Consider the following 12,448-nt stretch of genomic DNA (forward strand, 5'->3'; position numbering starts at 1 on the left):
TCTACTAAAAATACAAAAATTAGCCATGGGGGCACGTGCCTGTAATCCCAGCTACTTGGGAGGCTGGGGCAGGAAAATCACTTGAACCTGGGAGGTGGAGGTTGCAGTGAGCCGAGATTGTCACTGCACTCCAGCCTGGGCAACAGAGCGAGACTCCGTCTCAAAAAAAGACTAAACAAAAACCCTAGAGTTAGATCCTGAGGATTTGGGGGCTGTGTTTGTAATGGAGATCAGATAGGCCAGTTTTCCTCCGGAAAAGCGTTGGGGGATGGCTGGTCAGTGCCCAGCTCTGGGAGGCCACCCTTCCCCCAGCCTGGCCAGATGTGGCCAGGGCCCCCAGGCTGGACTCACGGGCCAGAGAGCAGAAAAAGGCCTGCTCTGCCTGAGCCCAGCCGGGTGGCCAACCCTGTGAATGTGTACGTTGTGTGCAGCACCATGAAAGCACACCCTGTCTCCTCACGCTTGTGTGCCCCCTTGTCCATATCTGTGGCTGCCCGCGCACTGAGGCCTTGGGTAGGTCTGTTTCTCTTGGCTGCACTTTTGTCTCTCCCGTGGCCACAGAGGATCCACAGAGGATCCGGGCCCACCTCCTCCAGCAGGTTTCTTCACTGTACACCTACTTCAGTGACTGGTTTTGTCCCTCCTGGACTCCCACCTCCACCTACCCCCTCTCTTCCTGCCTCTTCCTATTCAGTGAAGCTTGTTCACAAAACATAGTCCTCTGTTCCCCCTTTGCAGGGGTTTCTTGCAGACAGCTCTGTCTACTCTCCCATCTGATCTGCGCCTCCCCTCTCCAGCTCCTCCTCCTTTTCCTAAACTGCCTTCCCATTTCACTCGCCTGTGCAGTATGCCAGGTGTTGACCCTGTCTCTAGGATCAAAAAGATGAACTGGAGGAGGTCTCAGCCTCAGGCAGACAAACAAGATCATCGCAGAGAATTTCCGTTGCTGTGGGCTGGGCATCATCCTAGAGCCGAGAATCGGGCCCTCAGGGGTGCCACCCTGCCTTGATCCTTCAGCTCTGCTTAGGGCCACCTGGGACCCACTGTGCCTTCAGAGATGCCCGTTAGAAAGCCTGGCCCGTCACTTAGCAACTGGCTCCACCCCTTTCCCTCCCTGAGCTGGGGCCCGAGAGGAGGAAAGACCCATAGGCCTGTAAAGAGGCCACCAAATCCCAGAGCGTGGGAGGCTCCAGCTGACCAGAGCTGGGCCAGCACTTTCCCTTCAAAAGTTACCCAGGCTCTGAGGGTCATCTCAGCTAAGTCTGACTATAAATATCACACTTCCTGAAGGGATTACCTGGGCTCCACACCCCCTGGCTCGCCCCTCCCCGCCTGGGCTGATCCTTCTGGCCCCTGTATTCTTCCTGACCCCTTTTTCCCGCTGCCAGGTGGGACACTTCATACTACCTGTGTTTCAGCTGTGACTGCTGGGGTGGGAGGGGAGAAAGGAGAGATTCGAGTCTGTATCCTGGCCAGAGGGCCCTTGCCTGCCAGGCTGTTGGGACAAGGAGGCTCTTGTTCCTCTCACACCTCTTGTTCGGTGTGAGAGCCCTGTCTCTCACACCAGCCAGAGCAAGCCCAGACTTGTCACATAATCGGTACATCTGGGAAGGACACTGTTGGCCCCATCCCTGGAGTAAGGGCTTGGGGACAGAACTTGGTAACTGAGTGTGGAACAGCTTGGGGATTGCCGCAGGTATAAATAGGGCTGTCTCCTGGCTTGGGTGGCCTGACTGGGGAAATCTCTGCTCCCCTTGGCTGATCTCAAATTTGGTGTCACATCCCAGTGGCTCACTTATTCCAGTCCCTGAAGTCACAAGAATAATCTGGGGTGTGAGATCAATAAGTGAAGGAGGGGCCACTCCCCTGCAGACCTCTTCCCTGCTTTCGCCTGCCTCCCTGCTGCTGCAGTGAGCCGTAACTCCTCCACCCCTCCCCACCTGCTCACGGCGCCTTGGTCAGCTCCTTTCTCAATTCAGCAGATACTTGCTGAGAACCGCGCTGGGCCAGGCACTGTGTGAGGCAGTGGGATCTATTCAGCCAGGGTCTGCCATCCTTCCTTGTGGTTTTGGAATCTCCTCTTCTGTGTAGCCATCCTGAGTTCAGCGGTGTGAATTGAGTGGTGGGAGTACACCCACACATGCATACACACTCAGATGCGCACCAGCTCTGGGCAACTTGGAGAGGACCTTTAATGTTCTGTCTCCCACTCTCCTTTTGGTGCCCTCCCTTGGGGGTGGCATCACCAGACACCATTCATTATCGAGGCCAAACCACCGCGTCCACCATCATTATCCTCCTCCAGCCCAGACGTGGTGCCCTCTTGCTCTCTTCCCTCTTCCCTCTCCAAATCAGCTCTCGGCAGCAGCTCTGGAGACCATGTGTTGAACTGTTGATGTTAAGGTATGGGGCTGGGCCTGCCATTTCCACTCCTGTGTTGCTGTGTTTACAGATAGGTTCTTTTTTTTTTTTTGGAGACGGAGTCTCGCTCTGTCACCCAGGCTGGAGTGCAGTGGCGCGATCTCGGCTCACTGCAAGCTCCGCCTCCCAGGTTCACGCCATTCTCCTGCCTCAGCCTCCCGAGTAGCTGGGACTACAGGCGCCCACCACCTCGCCCGGCTAATTTTTTTGTATTTTTTAGTAGAGACGGGGTTTCACCGTTTTAGCCAGGATGGTCTCGATCTCCTGACCTTGTGATCCGCCCGTCTCGGCCTCCCAAAGTGCTGGGATTACAGGCTTGAGCCACCGTGCCCGGCCTACAGATAGGTTCTTAAGTCAGATCAAATACATACCCCAGCCCAGCCTCTGTAACTGGTTCCATGGGTGTGAGGTGGGCCCTGAGAATCTGGATTTTGAACCAGCACCCGAGGAGATCCTAATACGGGAGATTTCAGCCACCCTTTGGGAGCCCAGCCTTTGCCTCTGTACGCAGACATGTACATTTTCTTTTCAATCACAAATGTTGGCGGGGCATGGTGGCTCACACCTGTAATCCTAGCACTTCAGGAGGTTGAGACAGGAGGATGCCTTGAGCCTAGGAGTTCAAGAGCAGCCTGGGCAACATAGGGAGACCCCCCCCTCTATTAAAAAAAAAAAAAAAGAAGTTTAAACAAACAAAAAATGTCTGTTGCTGTCCTCCGCCCAGCAGAATCGTGGAAACGCATGCTTTTTGTGTGTGTGTTGCCCTGTGGCCTCCCTGTGCAGGTTGTATGCCTTTGTCAGCTTCATTAAGGACAGGAACCATTTCTGTTACTCTGTCTTTGACCTGAAGCTTATCTAGGACAGGTGGAGATGTAAGTAGAAGCTACTAAATGCTCCTGCTGCTGAAACCAGCAGAGCCTTCCTGGCCCTGGACAAAGCCTCGGGGGGCTGTCAGTAACTGATATCCTACAGGGCATGGGCTTAGCAAGTCACCACCACCGTCGGCTCCCCAAACTCTTCCCACTTTTCCATGGCTGTGCCCCAGAACTCCAAGTATCCTCTTTCCTAATTAACAACTTTTATGGTTTTATTCTTATTATTAAAGTAATAAGTTCTTATTGTAGAAAACTTGGAAAATATAAACCAAGAAGAAATAATCGGTAACTGCCAGTGAAATATAACTGCTGTTTACATTTTGATATAAATCCTTCCAGCCTTTTTTCTCTTTTAAAGACCAGGTCTTACTGTGTCGCCCAGTCTGGAGTATAATGGTGTAATTATAGCTCATCACTGCAGCCTTGACCTTCTGGGCTCAAATGATCCTCCCACCTCGGTCTCCCAAAGTGCTGGGGTTACAGGTGCAAGCCACTGTGCTTGGCCCTCCTGTCTTTTTAATATATATAATTATACAGCTGAGCACTTTGGGAGGCTGAGGAAGGAGGATCACTTGAAGACAGGAGTTTGAGACTAGCCTGGGCAACATGGCGAGACCCCATCTCTACAAAAAAAATTTTTTTAAATTATCCAGTCATGTTGGTGCATGCCTGTAATCACAGCTTCTCAGGAGGCGGAGGTGGAAGCATCACTTGAGCCCGGGAGGTTGAGGCTGCAGTGAGCTATGATGACATGGCCTGAGTGATAGAGCCAGACCCCATCTAAAAACAAACAAAAAATAATAATTATACACTTTTTTTTTTTTTTTTTGAGACACAGTCTCGCTCTGTGACCCAGGCTGGAGTGCAGTGATGCAATCTTAGCTCACTGCAACCTCTGCCTCCTCGGTTCAAGCGATTCTCCTGCCTCAAGCTCTCGAGTAGTTGGGACTACAGGCGCCCACCACCACCAAGCCTGGCTAATTTTTGTAGAGATTGGTTTTTACCATGTTGTCCCAGCTGGTCTTGAACTCCTGACCTCAAGTGATCTGCCTGCCTCGGCCTCCCAAAATTCTGGGATTACAGGGGTGAACCACCACACCTGGCCAATACATACTTTTTTTGAATTAAAAGCTGGAGCACTGTGCACTTGCTGTATGGGACCTTTTTTCACTGTGTTGTGGACATTTTCCCGTGTTACTCAGCATCCTACATCACCATTACAGAGTGGCTGCTGCCGATGCTTCGAAAGGATGCCCATATTTTATGTAGCCTTTCTCCTGGCCGTGTGAATTAGGTTGTTCCTAGCTTTTCCCTATTAAAAACGTGCCGAGTTAAATAGCTTTCTAGATAAGTCTTCACCACACACTTGTGATTATTTTCTTAGAATAAATTATTGGAAATCAAATAGCTGAGCCAAAGGGATGAACATTTTAAAGTTTCTCAGTACCATACAAATGCCCTCCCAGAGACATGCACCAATTTGTGCAGCGTATGAATGTTCACACTTTCCACTGCCCAACTTTTTTGACTCCATACAGTATCTTTTTGTTTTTGTTTTTGACTTTTCGAGATGGAGTTTCACTCTTGTTTCCCAGGCTGGAGTGCAATGGCACGATCTCAGCTCACTGCAACCTCTGCCTCCCAGGTTCAGGCAGTTCTCCTGCCTCAGCCTCCTGAGTAGCTGGGATTACAGGCATGTGCCACCATGCCCGGCTAATTTTTGTATTTTTAGTAGAGATGAGGTTTCGCCACATTGGTCAGGCTGGTCTCAAACTCCTGACTTCAGGTGATCCACCTGCCCCGGCCTCCAAAAGTGCTGAGATTACAGGCGTGAGCCACCATGGCCAGCCAATATCTTTTCAAGTAAATGAAATTAATATGTTCATCATCAACTTGTTCATATGCTTAGATGAAAAACTTCCTTTTCTGTGTTTGTCTGTATCCGTGGCTAAGATTGTAAGCACCCGTGTGTAGGGCTGCAAACGTCTGGGCATGTCTCCTATACATGCTTAACTTTGGGCCTGGAGAACTTGGTGAGTTATTTTTGTGCAGCGTTTGACCCACTGATGAAGAGAGCCAATACCAGTCCAGAGGTGGTGCGGCTGCCCTCTGCTGGCTCTGAGGTGCAGTGATGACTGAGAAGGCAATGGCTGGACTCCTGGGGCTCAGCTTACATTAACCCTGCCTGCCCCCTGCCCCTCACCCACCATTCTAAGATTTTCAGCCACAGAGGCCCTACCTGGAGGGTGAAGAGTTTGTCACCGCTGTATCCTGGTTCACTGCATTAATTAGGCACTGTTAATACTTGGAGAGGCTCACTCACAGTGTGACTGTCAGCGGGGGAGAAGCATAGAAATGACGGCTAGCAAAGCTGTCTGCTGTTGTGGACCCTGAAGGCTACTCTGGGGGAGCTCAGGAGGTTTGTGAGCCAAGCAGCATCCTTCAGGCACGTGTGTGGCCTCCTGAGGTGATGACTTTGAAAGGGGCCACCATGGAGCTTTGTTTATTTTAAAGGTCAGTTCTTTAGTCTTCTCAAGAGAAAATGAGATGCATGGGCACAGTTACAGCTCAGGTGTCCTTGTGTCACAGTCTAGTATCTCACTTGTCAGGCACAGAGCCCAAATGTGAACATTTGATTTTGTTTGTTTTTGTTTTGGGGTTTTGTTGTTGTTGTTGTTGTTGTTTTTGAGACAGAATCTTACTCTGTCACCCAGGCTGGAGTACAGTGACATGATCTCAGCTCACTGCAACCTCCGTCTCTGGGGTTCAAGCCATTCTTCTGCCTCACCTCCTGAATATCTGGGATTACAGGCGCCTGTCACCATGCCTATATTTTTAGTAGAGACAAGGTTTCTCCATGTTGACCAGGCTGGTCTCGAACTCCTGGACTCAAGTGATCCACCTGCCTTGGCCTCCCAAAGTGCCTGGATTACCTGCATGAGCCACTGTGCCCGGCCATTTATTTATTTATTTATTTATGAGACAGGGTCTCACTCTGTCACCCAGGCTGGCGTGCAGTAGTGCAGTCATAACTCACTGCAGCCTTGACCTCCTGAGCTCAAGCGACCCTCCCACCTCAGCCTCCCGAGTAGCTGGGACTACAGGTCATTGCCACCGCGCCCGGCTAATTTTTTTTATTTTTTGTAGAGATGAGGGGTCTTGCTTTGTTGCCCAGGCTGATTGTGACTTCCTGGCCTTAAGTGATCCTCCCACCTCAGCTTCCCAAAGTGCTGGGATTATAGGTGTCAGCCACCATGCTGGCCGAACAGGGAACATTTTTAAATGTCACAAAGCCTGGTCTCTTTCTTCTGTGGGAAGCCTCTCTTGTAGACAGTGCTGACAGCTTGGCTGTGCCCTTTCTCAGCCCTCAGCAGATTAGGAGTGGCCCATGAGCTGGGCCTGCCCTCTCCCCATGTTAGGAGCAGCAGATAGACAGAGACCAGTAAGAAGTGACATCTGGAAAAGAGGAAGGAAGGCAGGGAAACTATAGATTCAGCTCAAGAAGTTAAAATGCCATTGAAGCTAAACAGCTGTTTAGGGAAGAGGCAGAAGTCCCACACCCAGGGGTCCCTGAGGGAGTCACTGTATAATTACTGTGACTCCTGGTGGATCAAAGCTCTTATTAGGGGATCATCCCTGCTAAATAATGAAAGAGAAAAGGAGTCCAGAAATCATGACATGGAGCAACTTCCTTGGTCAAGGCATAAACACCTCCAGGCTAAACTTCATAAAAAATATCTGGATGAAATTGTGACCTTCAGTTTCTTCAGTGTGTCCTTTCTGTCCCTCATACTTAAGCCTTTGATAACCTGGTTTTGATTTTCGTGGCTGGCAGGAGGTGGGGATTGCAGTTCATGTCTCCATCATAGTCCCAGCATCATTTGTTACACATAGTCATCTTCCCCTCCAACCTGCAACAGGAATATTCCTTCTCACTGCAAGCAAGTTCCTGTACACACCTGGGTCTGTTTCTGGGCTCTCTGTTCTCATTTGTCTTGTATACCAAAAATAAAATTCTAAGTCCTCCAACCAGCTGAATGGACCCGTCTTCTCAGCCAAGGGGATTCCAAAGAAATCTGAAAAACAAGTCCAGGCCATGATGGGAAGGGGAGTCAGGCCTCATTATACTCTCCTCCCTTTGGAGTTCAGGCACAACTGACCAGCATTAACATTAAAACAGTCCAGGCGTGGTGGCTCATGTCTGTAATCCCAGCACTTTGGGAGGCTGAGGCGGGTGGATCACCTGAGGTCATGAGTTCGAGACTAACCTGGCAACGTGGTGAAACCCTGTTTCTACTACAAATACAAAAATTAGTGAGGTGTGGTGGTACACATCTGTAATCCCAGCTACTCAGCGTCATGCGCATCCGTGTGAAGAGACCACCAAACAGGCTTTGTTTGAGCAATAAAGCTTTTTAATCACCTGGGTGTAGGCGAGCTGAGTCCGAAAAGAGCGTCACCAAAGGCTGGTGGCATTATCATTAGTTCTTACAGGTTTGGGATAGGCAGTGGAGTTAGGAGCAATTTTTTGTGGGCAGGGGGTGGATCTTGCAAAGTACATTCACAAGAGTGGGGAGAATATTACAAAGTACCTTCTTAAGGGCGGGGAGGATATTACAAAGTACCTTCTCAAGGGTGGGGAGGGTGTATTGTACAAAGTACATTCACAAGGGTGGGGGAATATCACAAAGTACACTATCACAAGGGCAGGGAGGGTGTATTGTCACAAAGTCAATTGATCAGTTAGGGTGGGGCAGGAACAAATCACAGTGGTGGAATGTCATCAGTTAAGGCAGGAACTGGCTATTTTCACTTCTTTTGTGGATCTTCAGTTGCTTCAGGCCATCTGGATGTATACACGCAGGTCACAGGGGATATGCTGGCTTAGCTTGGGCTCAGAGGCCTGACATTCCTGTCTTCTTATATTAATAAGAAAAACAAAACAAAATGATAATGAAGTGTTGGGGCGGCGAAAATTTTGGGGGATGGTGTGGAGAGAGAATGGGCACTGTTTCTTAGGGCTGCTTCGAGGGGATTGGGGCAGTGTGGGAACCTATAGTGGGAGACATTAAACTGAAGAAAGATTTTGGGGTAAGAGGTAATACTGTGGGGTTGTTAGAAGGAGCATTTGTCGTATAGAATGATTAGTGATGGCCTGGATGTGGTTTTGTATGAATTGAGAAACTAAATGAGAGACACAAGGTCCAAATAAAAGGAGAAAAACAGGTATTAAAGGACTAAGAATTGGGAGAACCCAGGACATCCAATTAGAGAGTGTCCAAGGGGATTCGGCATAATTATTTGCTTGGTTGGTGAGTTTTTGGGCTCTATCCTTGAGTTTTTTATGTTGTCATATATCAGGCCAGATTGATTTGGGTAAAAACAACACTCTTCATTTAAACATATACAGAGTCCTCCTTTTTCAGCAGTGAGTAAATCGAGGCCTCAGCGGTTTTGGAGGAAAGAGAAATGCAAAGCCAGTAATTGTTTGTTAAAGGATTAGAAACGGCTAGGAGAGAGTGAGTGAGATTGATAGTGTGGTGGAGATAGGTAGGGAGAGGTAAAGAGTGACTGGAGAATGGGGGCAAGGATAAGAGTGAGTAGAAAAGTGGAAAAAAGGGCTTCATCAGGGTGAAAATATTGGAGGGTGCCCTGTCAGCAAAGATCATCTATCCACTCCAAGAGGGAGTCAAGAGTGGCAGATTAGGGATAGTACTAGGAGACAGCCGCTACGATGGTTTGGAGGAATAGTGTAAACTGGCAGTGTAAACAGGGACAGGGCATTTACGAGTAGTTAAGAATGGCGAATAGGGGTATGACTAGACAGAAGATAGTAGGGATGACAAGTTTTCAGGGTGCAATCCAAGTTGTGGGGGTGGTGATTGCATAAAGCCTATTGTAAAGAGTAGGGTAAGGAAGAAGAGACCTAATAAAAATGAAAGGATGTGTTAGGCTTATAAAGGTTACTGTTATCCTTTAGGAATGCAGGTGAGTTTAAGGGAAGTAGGGGTGAGTACTTGCGACTTCCAGGAGGAAGAGGAGAGATCAGGCTGGCTGTCCAACGGACACAGTTTTATTCTGGAACAGTGAACCCAATGGGGAGGGTCCTGCAGGTGGATGGCATTTGACGTACTATAGATGACTAAGTAGGGTCTGGTCCATCGAGGTTGTAGAGTTTGAGGGGTCAGATTCTTAACAAGAACTGATCGTCCAGCTAGGGTGTCTTCATGTGGCTGGGAATCTGGAGTAGGCAAGAGAAGATTAGCAGCCTGGCGAATTTCCTGTCTAGCCTGCTGGAGGACTGGAAGACAGTTGCCTAGAGGGCTGGTATCTGGGACAAGGTTGGGGCCAAGCAAGAAAGTGCATCCATATAAAAGTTCAAATGGACTGTACCTTCAAATGGACTGTAACATATTTTGAAATGGCCCTGCAAAACTGTCTCTTATGGGGTATGTTTACATTTTCTGTAAAGAATCCCGTTCCCTTTCCAGGTCTTTTTCTGATCCTGAAGAGATTAGCTAAAAATCCAGTACCTGTTAAAAGTCTGAATAGGAAACATTTGCCATCTATTGCCTCTTAAGGGCAGCCACCTATGAAACTTCATCTACATAATAAGAACCTTGGTCTCCACAACTCCTTATCGTTTTTTTTTTTTTTTTTTTTTTTTTGAGATAGAGTTTCACTTTTTGTTGTCCAGGCTGGAGTGCAGTGGCACAATCTTGGCTCACTGCAACCTCCGCCTCCCAAGTTCAAGCAATTCTCCTGCCTCAGCCTCCTGGGTAGCTGGGATTACAGGTGCCTGCCACCACGCCCAGCTAATTTTTGTATTTTTAGTAGAGATGGGATTTCACAATGTTGGCCTGGCTGGTCTTGAACTCCTGACCTCAGGTGATCCACCCACCTTGGCCTCCCAAAGCATGGGATTACAGGCGTGAGCCACCGCGCCTGGCCCACAACTCCTTACCTTAACCCAGACATTCCTTTCTGTTGATTTGAGGACTTGAGATAATAACTCTTTCAACCAATTGCCAACGAGAACATCTTTAAATCCACCTATGACCTTTAAGTCCCCACCCCTTCAAGTTGTCCCTCCTTTCCACACCAAACCAATGTATATCTCACATGTAATGACTGATGTCTTCAGTCTCCCTAAAACATATAAAACCAAGCTGTAATCCAACTCCCTTTGGGCACATGTTCCCAGAACCTCCTGAGACTGCATCACAAGTCATGGCCCTCACATTTGGCTCAGAATAAATCTCTTCAAATATTTTACCAGGTTTGGCTTTTTTTTGTCCAACAGTCTGTCCCTGTTCCAGTACTGTGCCAACTGTAGCTTTATAATTAATGCTGATCATGGCAGCGCAACTTCTCCCACCTGATTCTTTTCTAGGAGCATCTTTGTTCTTCTATATAAAATTTAGAATCAGCTTGCCAGGTTCCTTGGGAAAAAACTGACGGGAATTATATTGGAATTGTATTACATTTATAGATCAATTTAGGGGGAGTGGACATCTCCATGATTTCTTTGAATGTTGCTTCATTCCCATTTTCCCTATTGTATCCTTCTGGAAATTCAGTTCAAAATTTTAGACCTAGCAGGACATAGTGTCCCCTATATAGTCCCAGCTACTTGGGAGGCTACTGGGGAAGAATACCTTGAGCCCAGAAGTTTGAGGCTGCAGTGAGCTATGATGACACCACCACACTCCAGACTGGGCAACAGAGTGACCTTGTCTCTCAGAAAGAAAAAAGACGTCGGAATCTCAATTATATTGTCTTTTTCTATTTTTATTTTCTTTTTATTTTTTTGAGACAGGGTCTCTGTCACCCAGGCTGGAGTTGGAGTGCAGTGGCATGATCATGACTCACTGCAGCGTCAGCCTTTCTGGGCTCAGGTGATCCTCCCACCTCAGCCTCCCAAGTAACTGGGTCTACAGGTGCACGCCACCATGCCCGACTAATTTTTTTGTATTTTTTGTAGAGACAGGTTTTTGCCATATTGCCCAGGCTAGTCTCGAATTCCTGGGCTCAAGTAGTCCGTCTGCCTTGGCTTCCCAAAGTGCTTGGATTACAAGTGTGAGCCACTGGGCCCGGCCTATATTTTTCATTTTTAGAAATTCTATATGGTTCTTTTAAGATCTTGTTGGTTATACATATTATGTACCCACAAAAATTAAACATTTTTTAAATCTCCTTGATCATTCTTTATAATCTCTTATTCATATTTTTAAGGCCCTCATCCCTTAACTCAGTATTTCATAATCTATCCAAAGTCTTTGCAAATCTGATTCTTTCATCTGCTGTTTTTGCCAGTAAAGCTTGTACTGCCTTGTTTCCTTGCATATTGAGATTTTTTTAAAAAAACTATTACCTTATTTATTTTTCTTGGAACTTTATCTTGGGAATTCTTAGAGGCCTGGTTTGAAGTTATTTTCCTCCAAAGAGGGTTTGCCTTTCCTTCTGCCACCTCACCACCCCAGGAACACTTTAAATTAAATGTTCAGCTTTAGAGTTTTCTGCCCCTACACTGTGAATTCCGATGGTGAACTACAGGATTTAGTCAGACCTGAGGTGGAACCCTCACTCACTGTGTGACCTGGGGCAAGTCCTTTAATCTCTCTAAATCTGTCCTATCACCTGTGAAATAGCAATAGTAATACCTACTGCCTAAGCAAGGATGAAATGGGATCGTGTATATAAATAAAGCCTTGCCTGGGATTCTTTCTCAGCGGAGGTCAGTGCCTGCTATTCTCTTCCTTTTGCCCCAGCCAGTGGGAGCAATCTGGTGGTGGCCCCTAGCCTTAGTTCTGCCTCTCAGCGTAGGACCTGAGTTATAGTGGAAGCAGAGTGCTTCACATCTCACTCCTGTGGCTCACTCTGCCTTTAGTTTTGAGATGACTGAGCCTCCAAAAGCCTTTGAGAGATGCCTCTGCCCTCAGTCTTGACTGTGGTTTGGAGTTGTCTTGGAGGTCACTTGGAGCTGGGTAACAAGAAAAATGACATTTGACAGAATTGTTTTATTTGTCAGATGCTGCAGGAATTTTTGGGGGAGTTTGTTGATTATGATTTCTTAAAAAAAATCTTTGTGACTATACAGTGGGACATTAGTAACAAGATGTTAAAATTGTTAATAATTTTTTTTTTTTTTT

General features: G+C 47.5%; 2 protein-coding genes across 3 annotated transcripts in view; one reads left to right on the top strand and one right to left on the bottom strand.

The window, feature by feature from the left end:
• The window catches only part of MMS19 (MMS19 homolog, cytosolic iron-sulfur assembly component), a 458,727-nt gene that overhangs the window by 87,544 nt on the left and 358,735 nt on the right, over positions 1-12,448 (bottom strand). The window lies entirely within an intron of this gene.
• Positions 1-12,448, top strand: part of UBTD1 (ubiquitin domain containing 1) — a 63,755-nt gene that overhangs the window by 47,182 nt on the left and 4,125 nt on the right. The gene's annotated exons all lie outside the window — the stretch shown is intronic.

This window comes from Macaca thibetana, chromosome 9 (assembly GCF_024542745.1).
Source record: "Macaca thibetana thibetana isolate TM-01 chromosome 9, ASM2454274v1, whole genome shotgun sequence".
Lineage (NCBI taxonomy): Eukaryota > Metazoa > Chordata > Mammalia > Primates > Cercopithecidae > Macaca > Macaca thibetana.